The 13,675-nt window shown below is 42.0% G+C and overlaps 16 non-coding genes across 16 annotated transcripts; 11 read left to right on the forward strand and 5 right to left on the reverse strand.

Moving 5' to 3' along the window:
- Positions 1 to 732: 732 nt before the first annotated feature.
- TRNAE-UUC (transfer RNA glutamic acid (anticodon UUC)) lies at positions 733 to 804 on the forward strand. The gene has a single exon. It is a non-coding gene; the product is annotated as a tRNA-Glu (tRNA).
- An 896-nt stretch (positions 805 to 1,700) lies between these two features.
- Positions 1,701 to 1,772, forward strand: TRNAE-CUC (transfer RNA glutamic acid (anticodon CUC)). The gene has a single exon. It is a non-coding gene; the product is annotated as a tRNA-Glu (tRNA).
- A 965-nt stretch (positions 1,773 to 2,737) lies between these two features.
- TRNAM-CAU (transfer RNA methionine (anticodon CAU)) lies at positions 2,738 to 2,810 on the reverse strand. The gene has a single exon. It is a non-coding gene; the product is annotated as a tRNA-Met (tRNA).
- An 88-nt stretch (positions 2,811 to 2,898) lies between these two features.
- Positions 2,899 to 2,970, forward strand: TRNAE-UUC (transfer RNA glutamic acid (anticodon UUC)). The gene has a single exon. It is a non-coding gene; the product is annotated as a tRNA-Glu (tRNA).
- Positions 2,971 to 3,864: 894 nt separating this feature from the next.
- On the forward strand, positions 3,865 to 3,936 carry TRNAE-CUC (transfer RNA glutamic acid (anticodon CUC)). The gene has a single exon. It is a non-coding gene; the product is annotated as a tRNA-Glu (tRNA).
- A 965-nt stretch (positions 3,937 to 4,901) lies between these two features.
- TRNAM-CAU (transfer RNA methionine (anticodon CAU)) lies at positions 4,902 to 4,974 on the reverse strand. Its single transcript has one exon. It is a non-coding gene; the product is annotated as a tRNA-Met (tRNA).
- Positions 4,975 to 5,062: 88 nt separating this feature from the next.
- TRNAE-UUC (transfer RNA glutamic acid (anticodon UUC)) lies at positions 5,063 to 5,134 on the forward strand. The gene has a single exon. It is a non-coding gene; the product is annotated as a tRNA-Glu (tRNA).
- Positions 5,135 to 6,016: 882 nt separating this feature from the next.
- Positions 6,017 to 6,088, forward strand: TRNAE-CUC (transfer RNA glutamic acid (anticodon CUC)). The gene has a single exon. It is a non-coding gene; the product is annotated as a tRNA-Glu (tRNA).
- A 965-nt stretch (positions 6,089 to 7,053) lies between these two features.
- TRNAM-CAU (transfer RNA methionine (anticodon CAU)) lies at positions 7,054 to 7,126 on the reverse strand. The gene has a single exon. It is a non-coding gene; the product is annotated as a tRNA-Met (tRNA).
- Positions 7,127 to 7,214: 88 nt separating this feature from the next.
- On the forward strand, positions 7,215 to 7,286 carry TRNAE-UUC (transfer RNA glutamic acid (anticodon UUC)). The gene has a single exon. It is a non-coding gene; the product is annotated as a tRNA-Glu (tRNA).
- Positions 7,287 to 8,639: 1,353 nt separating this feature from the next.
- Positions 8,640 to 8,712, reverse strand: TRNAM-CAU (transfer RNA methionine (anticodon CAU)). Its single transcript has one exon. It is a non-coding gene; the product is annotated as a tRNA-Met (tRNA).
- Positions 8,713 to 8,800: 88 nt separating this feature from the next.
- TRNAE-UUC (transfer RNA glutamic acid (anticodon UUC)) lies at positions 8,801 to 8,872 on the forward strand. Its single transcript has one exon. It is a non-coding gene; the product is annotated as a tRNA-Glu (tRNA).
- A 1,933-nt stretch (positions 8,873 to 10,805) lies between these two features.
- TRNAM-CAU (transfer RNA methionine (anticodon CAU)) lies at positions 10,806 to 10,878 on the reverse strand. The gene has a single exon. It is a non-coding gene; the product is annotated as a tRNA-Met (tRNA).
- Positions 10,879 to 10,966: 88 nt separating this feature from the next.
- Positions 10,967 to 11,038, forward strand: TRNAE-UUC (transfer RNA glutamic acid (anticodon UUC)). Its single transcript has one exon. It is a non-coding gene; the product is annotated as a tRNA-Glu (tRNA).
- An 894-nt stretch (positions 11,039 to 11,932) lies between these two features.
- Positions 11,933 to 12,004, forward strand: TRNAE-CUC (transfer RNA glutamic acid (anticodon CUC)). Its single transcript has one exon. It is a non-coding gene; the product is annotated as a tRNA-Glu (tRNA).
- Positions 12,005 to 13,130: 1,126 nt separating this feature from the next.
- TRNAE-UUC (transfer RNA glutamic acid (anticodon UUC)) lies at positions 13,131 to 13,202 on the forward strand. The gene has a single exon. It is a non-coding gene; the product is annotated as a tRNA-Glu (tRNA).
- Positions 13,203 to 13,675: the final 473 nt, after the last annotated feature.

Genomic DNA, 13,675 nt, shown 5'->3' on the forward strand with positions numbered 1-13,675 from the left:
GACGGGTGTTTTTCAGACAAAAGTATTTCAGGTAGATTTTGCGCTTAGCTGTCAAACAGCTCAAATCACTCTCATCTGCCTCTTTATACAGCAAACGGGTCAAGAGAAACAGCAACCCATGTGTCCCATCTGTCATTTGGGTTCACAAATCCTTACTTATCAGAAACGTGTTAGAACTGAAAGGGAAAGTTCTAAGTTTTTGACAAAATCTCTTCGGAAAAGAGGAGCCTGCTGCCCCGTGTGAGGATCGAACTTACGACCTTCAGATTATGAGACTGACGCGGGTGTTTTTCAGACAAAAGTATTTCAGGTAGATTTTGCGCTTAGCTGTCAATCATTCTGAACACCAGCTTTTGGTTACATTCATTGTGACGACCTTTGGCACAAGATTTAATTTTTTTTCATAGCTCAAATCACTCTCATCTGCCTCTTTATACAGCAAACGGGTCAAGAGAACCAGCATCCCATGTGTCATTTGGGTTCACAAATCCTTACTTATCAGAAACGTGTTAGAAATGAACAGGAAAGTTCTAAGTTTTTGACAAAATCTCTTCGGAAAAGAGGAGCCCGCTGCCCCGTGTGAGTATCGAACTCACGACGTTCAGATTATGAGACTGACGCGCTACCTACCGCGCTAACGAGGTAAGATGCACGTGCCAATCTGCAGACGTTTCTTGTGCAAGCCCCCGAGCTGATTTTTTTCAATAGATACCTCAGTGTGTAGCTATCCATTCTCAAATGGTCTAGCGGTTAGGATTCCTGGTTTTCACCCAGGCGGCCCGGGTTCGACTCCCGGTATGGGAGCGCACCTTTTACTGTACTACTGCCAACAATCAAAGACAGAAATGTATTTTCCAGACAATAATATTTCAGGTAGATTTTGTACTTTGCAGTCAAAAATGCTGAACATCAGGGTATTTGTGGCTCTTACTGACCTTTAGCACAAGATTTCATTTTGTTTCATAGCTTAAACCATTCTCAACTACACCTTATTACTCCAAAGCGTCAAGGGACGCAACAATCCATGTGTTCTGTCTGTCACTAAGGCTCCTGTTTCCTTTCGAATCGGAAATGTTTCAGTGAGAAAGTTCTGAGTGGGTGACACAATATCCCAAGAAAAGGGGGGAGAATAGTTCCACGTGTGAGGAAAAAACCTCATGAACTTCAGATTACCAACTGACGTGCTAAGTACCATGCTCATGTGGCAACTTTTTTCTTTTGTGATGTAAAAGCTATTTAATCAGAGCAAAAACTTCTTTTTTTTTTTTTTTTTTTTAAATTTATCTTGCTGCTTAGTGTATAACTTGTCCCACGTGGAAAAGTGGATAGGACCTAGTATCCCTGGTCGACTGGTTTACTTCCTGCTATGGGAGTGACACTCCTTTGGAACTAGTACACACATTCAAAAGCTGCCCCATGCCTTGTACGTGGAAACAGTTTAGGAACTAAATTGGTTATGTTTTGGTACTGAATCGGAAAAATCTGTGGCCCTGTAGCCAAGATGGAGACAGAATCGATTGAGAAAACGAGGGACCAGTACCCCGTCTAAGAATCGAACGTTCATCTTTCAGCTTATGAGACTGATTTGCTTACAACTGTGTTAACGAGGCAAGCTGCGCAAATAGAACTGCAGAAGTTGCTTGTGCCAAGTAGAAAACTTATTTTTTTTCAGATTGTCACTGATAAGACAGCACATCTTTTCCCATATGGTCTAGCGGTTAGGATTCCTGGTTCTCACCCAGGCGGGCCGGGTTCAACTCCCGGTATGGGAATGTACTTTTCTGTACTGCCACCAACATTCAAAGACAAAGGTGTTTTTCAGACAAAAGTATTTCAGGTAGAATTTGCGTTAAGCTGTCGAAAATTCTGAACGCCATCTTTTGGTCCGTTCGTTGTGATGAACTTTAGCACAAGATTTAATTTGGTTTCATAGCTCAAATCAATCTCAACTAGCCCCTTTTACAGCAAACGTGTCAAGAGAATCAACAACCCATGTGTCCTGTCTGTCAATTGGGTTCGCAAATTCTTACTTATCAGAAACATTTTAAATCTGAAAGGGAAAGTTCTAATTTGGTGACAGAATCTCTTCAGAAAAGAGGGTACCGCTTCCCCATGTGAGGATCGAACTCACGAACTTCAGAATATGAGACTGACGCGCTCGCTACTGACGGGTGTTTTTCAGACAAAAGTATTTCAGGTAGATTTTGCGCTTAGCTGTCAAACAGCTCAAATCACTCTCATCTGCCTCTTTATACAGCAAACGGGTCAAGAGAAACAGCAACCCATGTGTCCCATCTGTCATTTGGGTTCACAAATCCTTACTTATCAGAAACGTGTTAGAACTGAAAGGGAAAGTTCTAAGTTTTTGACAAAATCTCTTCGGAAAAGAGGAGCCTGCTGCCCCGTGTGAGGATCGAACTCACGACCTTCAGATTATGAGACTGACGCGGGTGTTTTTCAGACAAAAGTATTTCAGGTAGATTTTGCGCTTAGCTGTCAATCATTCTGAACACCAGCTTTTGGTTACATTCATTGTGACGACCTTTGGCACAAGATTTAATTTTTTTTCATAGCTCAAATCACTCTCATCTGCCTCTTTATACAGCAAACGGGTCAAGAGAACCAGCATCCCATGTGTCATTTGGGTTCACAAATCCTTACTTATCAGAAACGTGTTAGAAATGAACAGGAAAGTTCTAAGTTTTTGACAAAATCTCTTCGGAAAAGAGGAGCCCGCTGCCCCGTGTGAGTATCGAACTCACGACCTTCAGATTATGAGACTGACGCGCTACCTACTGCGCTAACGAGGTAACATGCACATGCCAATCTGCAGACGTTTCTTGTGCAAGCCCCCGAGCTGATTTTTTTCAATAGATACCTCAGTGTGTAGCTATCCATTCCCATATGGTCTAGCGGTTAGGATTCCTGGTTTTCACCCAGGCGGCCCGGGTTCGACTCCCGGTATGGGAACGCACCTTTTACTGTACTACTGCCAACAATCAAAGACAGAAATGTATTTTCCAGACAATAATATTTCAGGTAGATTTTGTACTTTGCAGTCAAAAATGCTGAACATCAGGGTATTTGTGGCTCTTACTGACCTTTAGCACAAGATTTCATTTTGTTTCATAGCTTAAACCATTCTCAACTACACCTTATTACTCCAAAGCGTCAAGGGACGCAACAATCCATGTGTTCTGTCTGTCACTAAGGCTCCTGTTTCCTTTCGAATCGGAAATGTTTCAGTGAGAAAGTTCTGAGTGGGTGACACAATATCCCAAGAAAAGGGGGGAGAATAGTTCCACGTGTGAGGAAAAAACCTCATGAACTTCAGATTACCAACTGACGTGCTAAGTACCATGCTCATGTGGCAACTTTTTTCTTTTGTGATGTAAAAGCTATTTAATCAGAGCAAAAACTTCTTTTTTTTTTTTTTTTTTAAATTTATCTTGCTGCTTAGTGTATAACTTGTCCCACGTGGAAAAGTGGATAGGACCTAGTATCCCTGGTCGACTGGTTTACTTCCTGCTATGGGAGTGACACTCCTTTGGAACTAGTACACACATTCAAAAGCTGCCCCATGCCTTGTACGTGGAAACAGTTTAGGAACTAAATTGGTTATGTTTTGGTACTGAATCGGAAAAATCTGTGGCCCTGTAGCCAAGATGGAGACAGAATCGATTGAGAAAACGAGGGACCAGTACCCCGTCTAAGAATCGAACGTTCATCTTTCAGCTTATGAGACTGATTTGCTTACAACTGTGTTAACGAGGCAAGCTGCGCAAATAGAACTGCAGAAGTTGCTTGTGCCAAGTAGAAAACTTATTTTTTTTCAGATTGTCACTGATAAGACAGCACATCTTTTCCCATATGGTCTAGCGGTTAGGATTCCTGGTTCTCACCCAGGCGGCCCGGGTTCAACTCCCGGTATGGGAATGTACTTTTCTGTACTGCCACCAACATTCAAAGACAAAGGTGTTTTTCAGACAAAAGTATTTCAGGTAGAATTTGCGTTAAGCTGTCGAAAATTCTGAACGCCATCTTTTGGTCCGTTCGTTGTGATGAACTTTGGCACAAGATTTAATTTGGTTTCATAGCTCAAATCAAACTCAACTAGCCCCTTTTACAGCAAACGTGTCAAGAGAATCAACAACCCATGTGTCCTGTCTGTCATTTGGGTTCGCAAATTCTTACTTATCAGAAACATTTTAAATCTGAAAGGGAAAGTTCTAATTTGGTGACAGAATCTCTTCAGAAAAGAGGAGACCGCTTCCCCGTGTGAGGATCGAACTCACGAACTTCAGAATATGAGACTGACGCGCTCGCTACTGACGGGTGTTTTTCAGACAAAAGTATTTCAGGTAGATTTTGCGCTTAGCTGTCAAACAGCTCAAATCACTCTCATCTGCCTCTTTATACAGCAAACGGGTCAAGAGAAACAGCAACCCATGTGTCCCATCTGTCATTTGGGTTCACAAATCCTTACTTATCAGAAACGTGTTAGAACTGAAAGGGAAAGTTCTAAGATTTTGACAAAATCTCTTCGGAAAAGAGGAGCCTGCTGCCCCGTGTGAGGATCGAACTCACGACCTTCAGATTATGAGACTGACGCGGGTGTTTTTCAGACAAAAGTATTTCAGGTAGATTTTGCGCTTAGCTGTCAATCATTCTGAACACCAGCTTTTGGTTACATTCATTGTGACGACCTTTGGCACAAGATTTAAATTTTTTTCATAGCTCAAATCACTCTCATCTGCCTCTTTATACAGCAAACGAGTCAAGAGAACCAGCAACCCATGTGTCATTTGGGTTCACAAATCCTTACTTATCAGAAACATGTTAGAACTGAACGGGAAAGTTCTAAGTTTTTGACAAAATCTCTTCGGAAAAGAGGAGCCCGCTGCCCCGTGTGAGGATCGAACTCACGACCTTCAGATCATGAGACTGACGCGCTACCTACTGCGCTAACGAGGCAAGATGCACGTGCCAATCTGCAGACGTTTCTTGTGCAAGCCCCCGAGCTGATTTTTTTCAATAGATACCTCAGTGTGTAGCTATACATTCCCATATGGTCTAGCGGTTAGGATTCCTGGTTTTCACCCAGGTGGCCCGGGTTCGACTCCCGGTATGGGAAAGCACCTTTTACTGTACTACTGCCAACAATCAAAGACAGAAATGTATTTTCCAGACAATAATATTTCAGGTAGATTTTGTACTTTGCAGTCAAAAATGCTGAACATCAGGGTATTTGTGGCTCTTACTGACCTTTAGCACAAGATTTCATTTTGTTTCATAGCTTAAACCATTCTCAACTACACCTTATTACTCCAAAGCGTCAAGGGACGCAACAATCCATGTGTTCTTTCTGTCACTAAGGCTCCTGTTTCCTTTCGAATCGGAAACGTTTCAGTGAGAAAGTTCTGAGTGGGTGACACAATATCCCAAGAAAAGGGGGGAGAATAGTTCCACGTGTGAGGAAAAAACCTCATGAACTTCAGATTACCAACTGACGTGCTAAGTACCATGTTCATGTGGCAACTTTTTTCTTTTGTGATGTAAAAGCTATTTAATCAAAGCAAAAACTTCTTTTTTTTTTTTTTTAATTTATCTTGCTGCTTAGTGTATAACTTGTCTCACGTGGATAGGACCTAGTATCCCTGGTCGACTGGTTTACTTCCTGCTATGGGAGTGACACTCCTTTGGAACTAGTACACACATTCAAAAGCTGCCCCATGCCTTGTACGTGGAAACAGTTTAGGAACTAAATTGGTTATGTTTTGGTACTGAATCGGAAAAATCTGTGGCCCTGTAGCCAAGATGGAGACAGAATCGATTGAGAAAACGAGGGACCAGTACCCCGTCTAAGAATCGAACGTTCATCTTTCAGCTTATGAGACTGATTTGCTTACAACTGTGTTAACGAGGCAAGCTGCGCAAATAGAACTGCAGAAGTTGCTTGTGCCAAGTAGAAAACTTATTTTTTTTCAGATTGTCACTGATAAGACAGCACATCTTTTCCCATATGGTCTAGCGGTTAGGATTCCTGGTTCTCACCCAGGCGTCCCGGGTTCAACTCCCGGTATGGGAATGTACTTTTCTGTACTGCCACCAACATTCAAAGACAAAGGTGTTTTTCAGACAAAAGTATTTCAGGTAGAATTTGCGTTAAGCTGTCGAAAATTCTCAACGCCATCTTTTGGTCCGTTCGTTGTGATGAACTTTGGCACAAGATTTAATTTGGTTTCATAGCTCAAATCAATCTCAACTAGCCCCTTTTACAGCAAACGTGTCAAGAGAATCAACAACCCATGTGTCCTGTCTGTCATTTGGGTTCGCAAATTCTTACTTATCAGAAACATTTTAAATCTGAAAGGGAAAGTTCTAATTTGGTGACAGAATCTCTTCAGAAATGAGGAGACCGCTTCCTCGTGTGAGGATCGAACTCACGAACTTCAGAATATGAGACTGACGCGCTCGCTACTGACGGGTGTTTTTCAGACAAAAGTATTTCAGGTAGATTTTGCGCTTAGCTGTCAAACAGCTCAAATCACTCTCATCTGCCTCTTTATACAGCAAACGGGTCAAGAGAAACAGCAAGCCATGTGTCCCATCTGTCATTTGGGTTCACAAATCCTTACTTATCAGAAACGTGTTAGAACTGAAAGGGAAAGTTCTAAGATTTTGACAAAATCTCTTCGGAAAAGAGGAGCCTGCTGCCCCGTGTGAGGATCGAACTCACGACCTTCAGATTATGAGACTGACGCGGGTGTTTTTCAGACAAAAGTATTTCAGGTAGATTTTGCGCTTAGCTGTCAATCATTCTGAACACCAGCTTTTGGTTACATTCATTGTGACGACCTTTGGCACAAGATTTAATTTTTTTTCATAGCTCAAATCACTCTCATCTGCCTCTTTATACAGCAAACGAGTCAAGAGAACCAGCAACCCATGTGTCATTTGGGTTCACAAATCCTTACTTATCAGAAACATGTTAGAACTGAACGGGAAAGTTCTAAGTTTTTGACAAAATCTCTTTGGAAAAGAGGAGCCCGCTGCCCCGTGTGAGGATCGAACTCACGACCTTCAGATTATGAGACTGACGCGCTACCTACTGCGCTAACGAGGCAAGATGCACGTGCCAATCTGCAGACGTTTCTTGTGCAAGCCCCCGAGCTGATTTTTTTCAATAGATACCTCAGTGTGTAGCTATCCATTCCCATATGGTCTAGCGGTTAGGATTCCTGGTTTTCACCCAGGCGGCCCGGGTTCGACTCCCGGAATGGGAACGCACTTTTTACTGTACTACTGCCAACAATCAAAGACAGAAATGTATTTTCCAGACAATAATATTTCAGTTAGATTTTGTACTTTGCAGTCAAAAATGCTGAACATCAGGGTATTTGTGGCTCTTACTGACCTTTAGCACAAGATTTCATTTTGTTTCATAGCTTAAACCATTCTCAACTACACCTTATTACTCCAAAGCGTCAAGGGACGCAACAATCCATGTGTTCTTTCTGTCACTAAGGCTCCTGTTTCCTTTCGAATCGGAAACGTTTCAGTGAGAAAGTTCGGAGTGGGTGACACAATATCCCAAGAAAAGGGGGGAGAATAGTTCCACGTGTGAGGAAAAAACCTCATGAACTTCAGATTACCAACTGACGTGCTAAGTACCATGCTCATGTGGCAACTTTTTTCTTTTGTGATGTAAAAGCTATTTAATCAAAGCAAAAACTTCTTTTTTTTTTTTTTTTTAAATTTATCTTGCTGCTTAGTGTATAACTTGTCCCACGTGGAAAAGTGGATAGGACCTAGTATCCCTGGTCGACTGGTTTACTTCCTGCTATGGGAGTGACACTCCTTTGGAACTAGTACACACATTCAAAAGCTGCCCCATGCCTTGTACGTGGAAACAGTTTAGGAACTAAATTGGTTATGTTTTGGTACTGAATCGGAAAAATCTGTGGCCCTGTAGCCAAGATGGAGACAGAATCGATTGAGAAAACGAGGGACCAGTACCCCGTCTAAGAATCGAACGTTCATCTTTCAGCTTATGAGACTGATTTGCTTACAACTGTGTTAACGAGGCAAGCTGCGCAAATAGAACTGCAGAAGTTGCTTTTGGTCCGTTCGTTGTGATGAACTTTGGCACAAGATTTAATTTGGTTTCATAGCTCAAATCAATCTCAACTAGCCACTTTTACAGCAAACGTGACAAGAGAATCAACAACCCATGTGTCCTGTCTGTCATTTGGGTTCGCAAATTCTTACTTATCAGAAACATTTTAAATCTGAAAGGGAAAGTTCTAATTTGGTGACAGAATCTCTTCAGAAAAGAGGAGACCGCTTCCCCGTGTGAGGATCGAACTCACGAACTTCAGAATATGAGACTGACGCGCTCGCTACTGACGGGTGTTTTTCAGACAAAAGTATTTCAGGTAGATTTTGCGCTTAGCTGTCAAACAGCTCAAATCACTCTCATCTGCCTCTTTATACAACAAACGGGACAAGAGAAACAGCAACCCATGTGTCCCATCTGTCATTTGGGTTCACAAATCCTTACTTATCAGAAACATGTTAGAACTGAACGGGAAAGTTCTAAGTTTTTGACAAAATCTCTTTGGAAAAGAGGAGCCCGCTGCCCCGTGTGAGGATCGAACTCACGACCTTCAGATTATGAGACTGACGCGCTACCTACTGCGCTAACGAGGCAAGATGCACGTGCCAATCTGCAGACGTTTCTTGTGCAAGCCCCCGAGCTGATTTTTTTCAATAGATACCTCAGTGTGTAGCTATCCATTCCCATGTGGTCTAGCGGTTAGGATTCCTGGTTTTCACCCAGGTGGCCCGGGTTCGACTCACGGTATGGGAAAACACCTTTTACTGTACTACTGCCAACAATCAAAGACAGAAATGTATTTTCCAGACAATAATATTTCAGGTAGATTTTGTACTTTGCAGTCAAAAATGCTGAACATCAGGGTATTTGTGGCTCTTACTGACCTTTAGCACAAGATTTCATTTTGTTTCATAGCTTAAACCATTCTCAACTACACCTTATTACTCCAAAGCGTCAAGGGACGCAACAATCCATGTGTTCTTTCTGTCACTAAGGCTCCTGTTTCCTTTCGAATCGGAAACGTTTCAGTGAGAAAGTTCTGAGTGGGTGACACAATATCCCAAGAAAAGGGGGGAGAATAGTTCCACGTGTGAGGAAAAAACCTCATGAACTTCAGATTACCAACTGACGTGCTAAGTACCATGCTCATGTGGCAACTTTTTTCTTTTGTGATGTAAAAGCTATTTAATCAAAGCAAAAACTTCTTTTTTTTTTTTTTTTTTTTTAATTTATCTTGCTGCTTAGTGTATAACTTGTCCCACGTGGAAAAGTGGATAGGACCTAGTATCCCTGGTCGACTGGTTTACTTCCTGCTATGGGAGTGACACTCCTTTGGAACTAGTACACACATTCAAAAGCTGCCCCATGCCTTGTACGTGGAAACAGTTTAGGAACTAAATTGGTTATGTTTTGGTACTGAATCGGAAAAATCTGTGGCCCTGTAGCCAAGATGGAGACAGAATCGATTGAGAAAACGAGGGACCAGTACCCCGTCTAAGAATCGAACGTTCATCTTTCAGCTTATGAGACTGATTTGCTTACAACTGTGTTAACGAGGCAAGCTGCGCAAATAGAACTGCAGAAGTTGCTTGTGCCAAGTAGAAAACTTATTTTTTTTCAGATTGTCACTGATAAGACAGCACATCGTTTCCCATATGGTCTAGCGGTTAGGATTCCTGGTTCTCACCCAGGCGGGCCGGGTTCAACTCGCGGTATGGGAATTTACTTTTCTGTACTGCCACCAACATTCAAAGACAAAGGTGTTTTTCAGACAAAAGTATTTCAGGTAGAATTTGCGTTAAGCTGTCGAAAATTCTGAACGCCATCTTTTGGTCCGTTCGTTGTGATGAACTTTGGCACAAGATTTAATTTGGTTTCATAGCTCAAATCAATCTCAACTAGCCCCTTTTACAGCAAACGTGTCAAGAGAATCAACAACCCATGTGTCCTGTCTGTCATTTGGGTTCGCAAATTCTTACTTATCAGAAACATTTTAAATCTGAAAGGGAAAGTTCTAATTTGGTGACAGAATCTCTTCAGAAAAGAGGAGACCGCTTCCCCGTGTGAGGATCGAACTCACGAACTTCAGAATATGAGACTGACGCGCTCGCTACTGACGGGTGTTTTTCAGACAAAAGTATTTCAGGTAGATTTTGCGCTTAGCTGTCAAACAGCTCAAATCACTCTCATCTGCCTCTTTATACAGCAAACGGGTCAAGAGAAACAGCAACCCATGTGTCCCATCTGTCATTTGGGTTCACAAATCCTTACTTATCAGAAACGTGTTAGAACTGAAAGGGAAAGTTCTAAGATTTTGACAAAATCTCTTCGGAAAAGAGGAGCCTGCTGCCCCGTGTGAGGATCGAACTCACGACCTTCAGATTATGAGACTGACGCGGGTGTTTTTCAGACAAAAGTATTTCAGGTAGATTTTGCGCTTAGCTGTCAATCATTCTGAACACCAGCTTTTGGTTACATTCATTGTGACGACCTTTGGCACAAGATTTAATTTTTTTTCATTGCTCAAATCACTCTCATCTGCCTCTTTATACAACAAACGAGTCAAGAGAACCAGCAACCCATGTGTCATTTGGGTTCACAAATCCTTACTTATCAGAAACATGTTAGAACTGAACGGGAAAGTTCTAAGTTTTTGACAAAATCTCTTCGGAAAAGAGGAGCCCGCTGCCCCATGTGAGGATCGAACTCACGACCTTCAGATTATGAGACTGACGCGCTACCTACTGCGCTAACGAGGCAAGATACACGAGCGAATCTGCAGACGTTTCTTGTGCAAGCCCCCGAGCTGATTTTTTTCAATAGATACCTCAGTGTGTAGCTATCCATTCCCATATGGTCTAGCGGTTAGGATTCCTGGTTTTCACCCAGGCGGCCCGGGTTCGACTCCCGGTATGGGAAAGCACCTTTTACTGTACTACTGCCAACAATCAAAGACAGAAATGTATTTTCCAGACAATAATATTTCAGGTAGATTTTGTACTTTGCAGTCAAAAATGCTGAACATCAGGGTATTTGTGGCTCTTACTGACCTTTAGCACAAGATTTCATTTTGTTTCATAGCTTAAACCATTCTCAACTACACCTTATTACTCCAAAGCGTCAAGCGACTCAACAATCCATGTGTTCTGTCTGTCACTAAGGCTCCTGTTTCCTTTCGAACCGGAAACGTTTCAGTGAGAAAGTTCTGAGTGGGTGACACAATATCCCAAGAAAAGGGGGGAGAATAGTTCCACGTGTGAGGAAAAAACCTCATGAACTTCAGATTACCAACTGACGTGCTAAGTACCATGCTCATGTGGCAACTTTTTTCTTTTGTGATGTAAAAGCTATTTAATCAAAGCAAAAACTTCTTTTTTTTTTTTTTTTTTTAATTTATCTTGCTGCTTAGTGTATAACTTGTCCCACGTGGAAAAGTGGATAGGACCTAGTATCCCTGGTCGACTGGTTTACTTCCTGCTATGGGAGTGACACTCCTTTGGAACTAGTACACACATTCAAAAGCTGCCCCATGCCTTGTACGTGGAAACAGTTTAGGAACTAAATTGGTAATATTTTGGTACTGAATCGGAAAAATCTGTGGCCCTGTAGCCAAGATGGAGACAGAATCGATTGAGAAAACGAGGGACCAGTACCCCGTCTAAGAATCGAACGTTCATCTTTCAGCTTATGAGACTGATTTGCTTACAACTGTGTTAACGAGGCAAGCTGCGCAAATAGAACTGCAGAAGTTGCTTGTGCCAAGTAGAAAACTTATTTTTTTTCAGATTGTCACTGATAAGACAGCACATCTTTTCCCATATGGTCTAGCGGTTAGGATTCCTGGTTCTCACCCAGGCGGCCCGGGTTCAACTCCCGGTATGGGAAGGAACTTTTCTGTACTGCCACCAACATTCAAACACAAAGGTGTTTTTCAGACAAAAGTATTTCAGGTAGAATTTGCGTTAAGCTGTCGAAAATTCTGAACGCCATCTTTTGGTCCGTTCGTTGTGATGAACTTTGGCACAAGATTTAATTTGGTTTCATAGCTCAAATCAAACTCAACTAGCCCCTTTAACAGCAAACGTGTCAAGAGAATCAACAACCCATGTGTCCTGTCTGTCATTTGGGTTCGCAAATTCTTACTTATCAGAAACATTTTAAATCTGAAAGGGAAAGTTCTAATTTGGTGACAGAATCTCTTCAGAAAAGAGGAGACCGCTTCCCCGTGTGAGGATCGAACTCACGAACTTCAGAATATGAGACTGACGCGCTCGCTACTGACGGGTGTTTTTCAGACAAAAGTATTTCAGGTAGATTTTGCGCTTAGCTGTCAAACAGCTCAAATCACTCTCATCTGCCTCTTTATACAGCAAACGGGTCAAGAGAAACAGCAACCCATGTGTCCCATCTGTCATTTGGGTTCACAAATCCTTACTTATCAGAAACGTGTTAGAACTGAAAGGGAAAGTTCTAAGATTTTGACAAAATCTCTTCGGAAAAGAGGAGCCTGCTGCCCCGTGTGAGGATCGAACTCACGACCTTCAGATTATGAGACTGACGCGGGTGTTTTTCAGACAAAAGTATTTCAGGTAGATTTTGCGCTTAGCTGTCAATCATTCTCAACACCAGCTTTTGGTTACATTCATTGTGACGACCTTTGGCACAAGATTTAAATTTTTTTCATAGCTCAAATCACTCTCATCTGCCTCTTTATACAGCAAACGAGTCAAGAGAACCAGCAACCCATGTGTCATTTGGGTTCACAAATCCTTACTTATCAGAAACATGTTAGAACTGAATGGGAAAGTTCTAAGTTTTTGACAAAATCTCTTCGGAAAAGAGGAGCCCGCTGCCCCGTGTGAGTATCGAACTCACGACGTTCAGATTATGAGACTGACGCGCTATCTACTGCGCTAACGAGGTAAGATGCACGTGCCAATCTGCAGACGTTTCTTGTGCAAGCCCCCGAGCTGATTTTTTTCAATAGATACCTCAGTGTGTAGCTATCCATTCCCATATGGTCTAGCGGTTAGGATTCCTGGTTTTCACCCAGGTGGCCCGGGTTTGACTCCCGGTATGGGAAAGCACCTTTTACTGTACTACTGCCAACAATCAAAGACAGAAATGTATTTTCCAGACAATAATATTTCAGGTAGATTTTGTACTTTGCAGTCAAAAATGCTGAACATCAGGGTATTTGTGGCTCTTACTGACCTTTAGCACAAGATTTCATTTTGTTTCATAGCTTAAACCATTCTCAACTACACCTTATTACTCCAAAGCGTCAAGGGACGCAACAATCCATGTGTTCTTTCTGTCACTAAGGCTCCTGTTTCCTTTCGAATCGGAAACGTTTCAGTGAGAAAGTTCTGAGTGGGTGACACAATATCCCAAGAAAAGGGGGGAGAATAGTTCCACGTGTGAGGAAAAAACCTCATGAACTTCAGATTACCAACTGACGTGCTAAGTACCATGCTCATGTGGCAACTTTTTTCTTTTGTGATGTAAAAGCTATTTAATCAAAGCAAAAACTTCTTTTTTTTTTTTTTAATTTAT

This window comes from Dendrobates tinctorius, unplaced genomic scaffold (assembly GCF_039654945.1).
Source record: "Dendrobates tinctorius isolate UK_male_01 unplaced genomic scaffold, ASM3965494v1 ptg000272l, whole genome shotgun sequence".
Classification (NCBI taxonomy): Eukaryota; Metazoa; Chordata; class Amphibia; order Anura; family Dendrobatidae; genus Dendrobates; species Dendrobates tinctorius.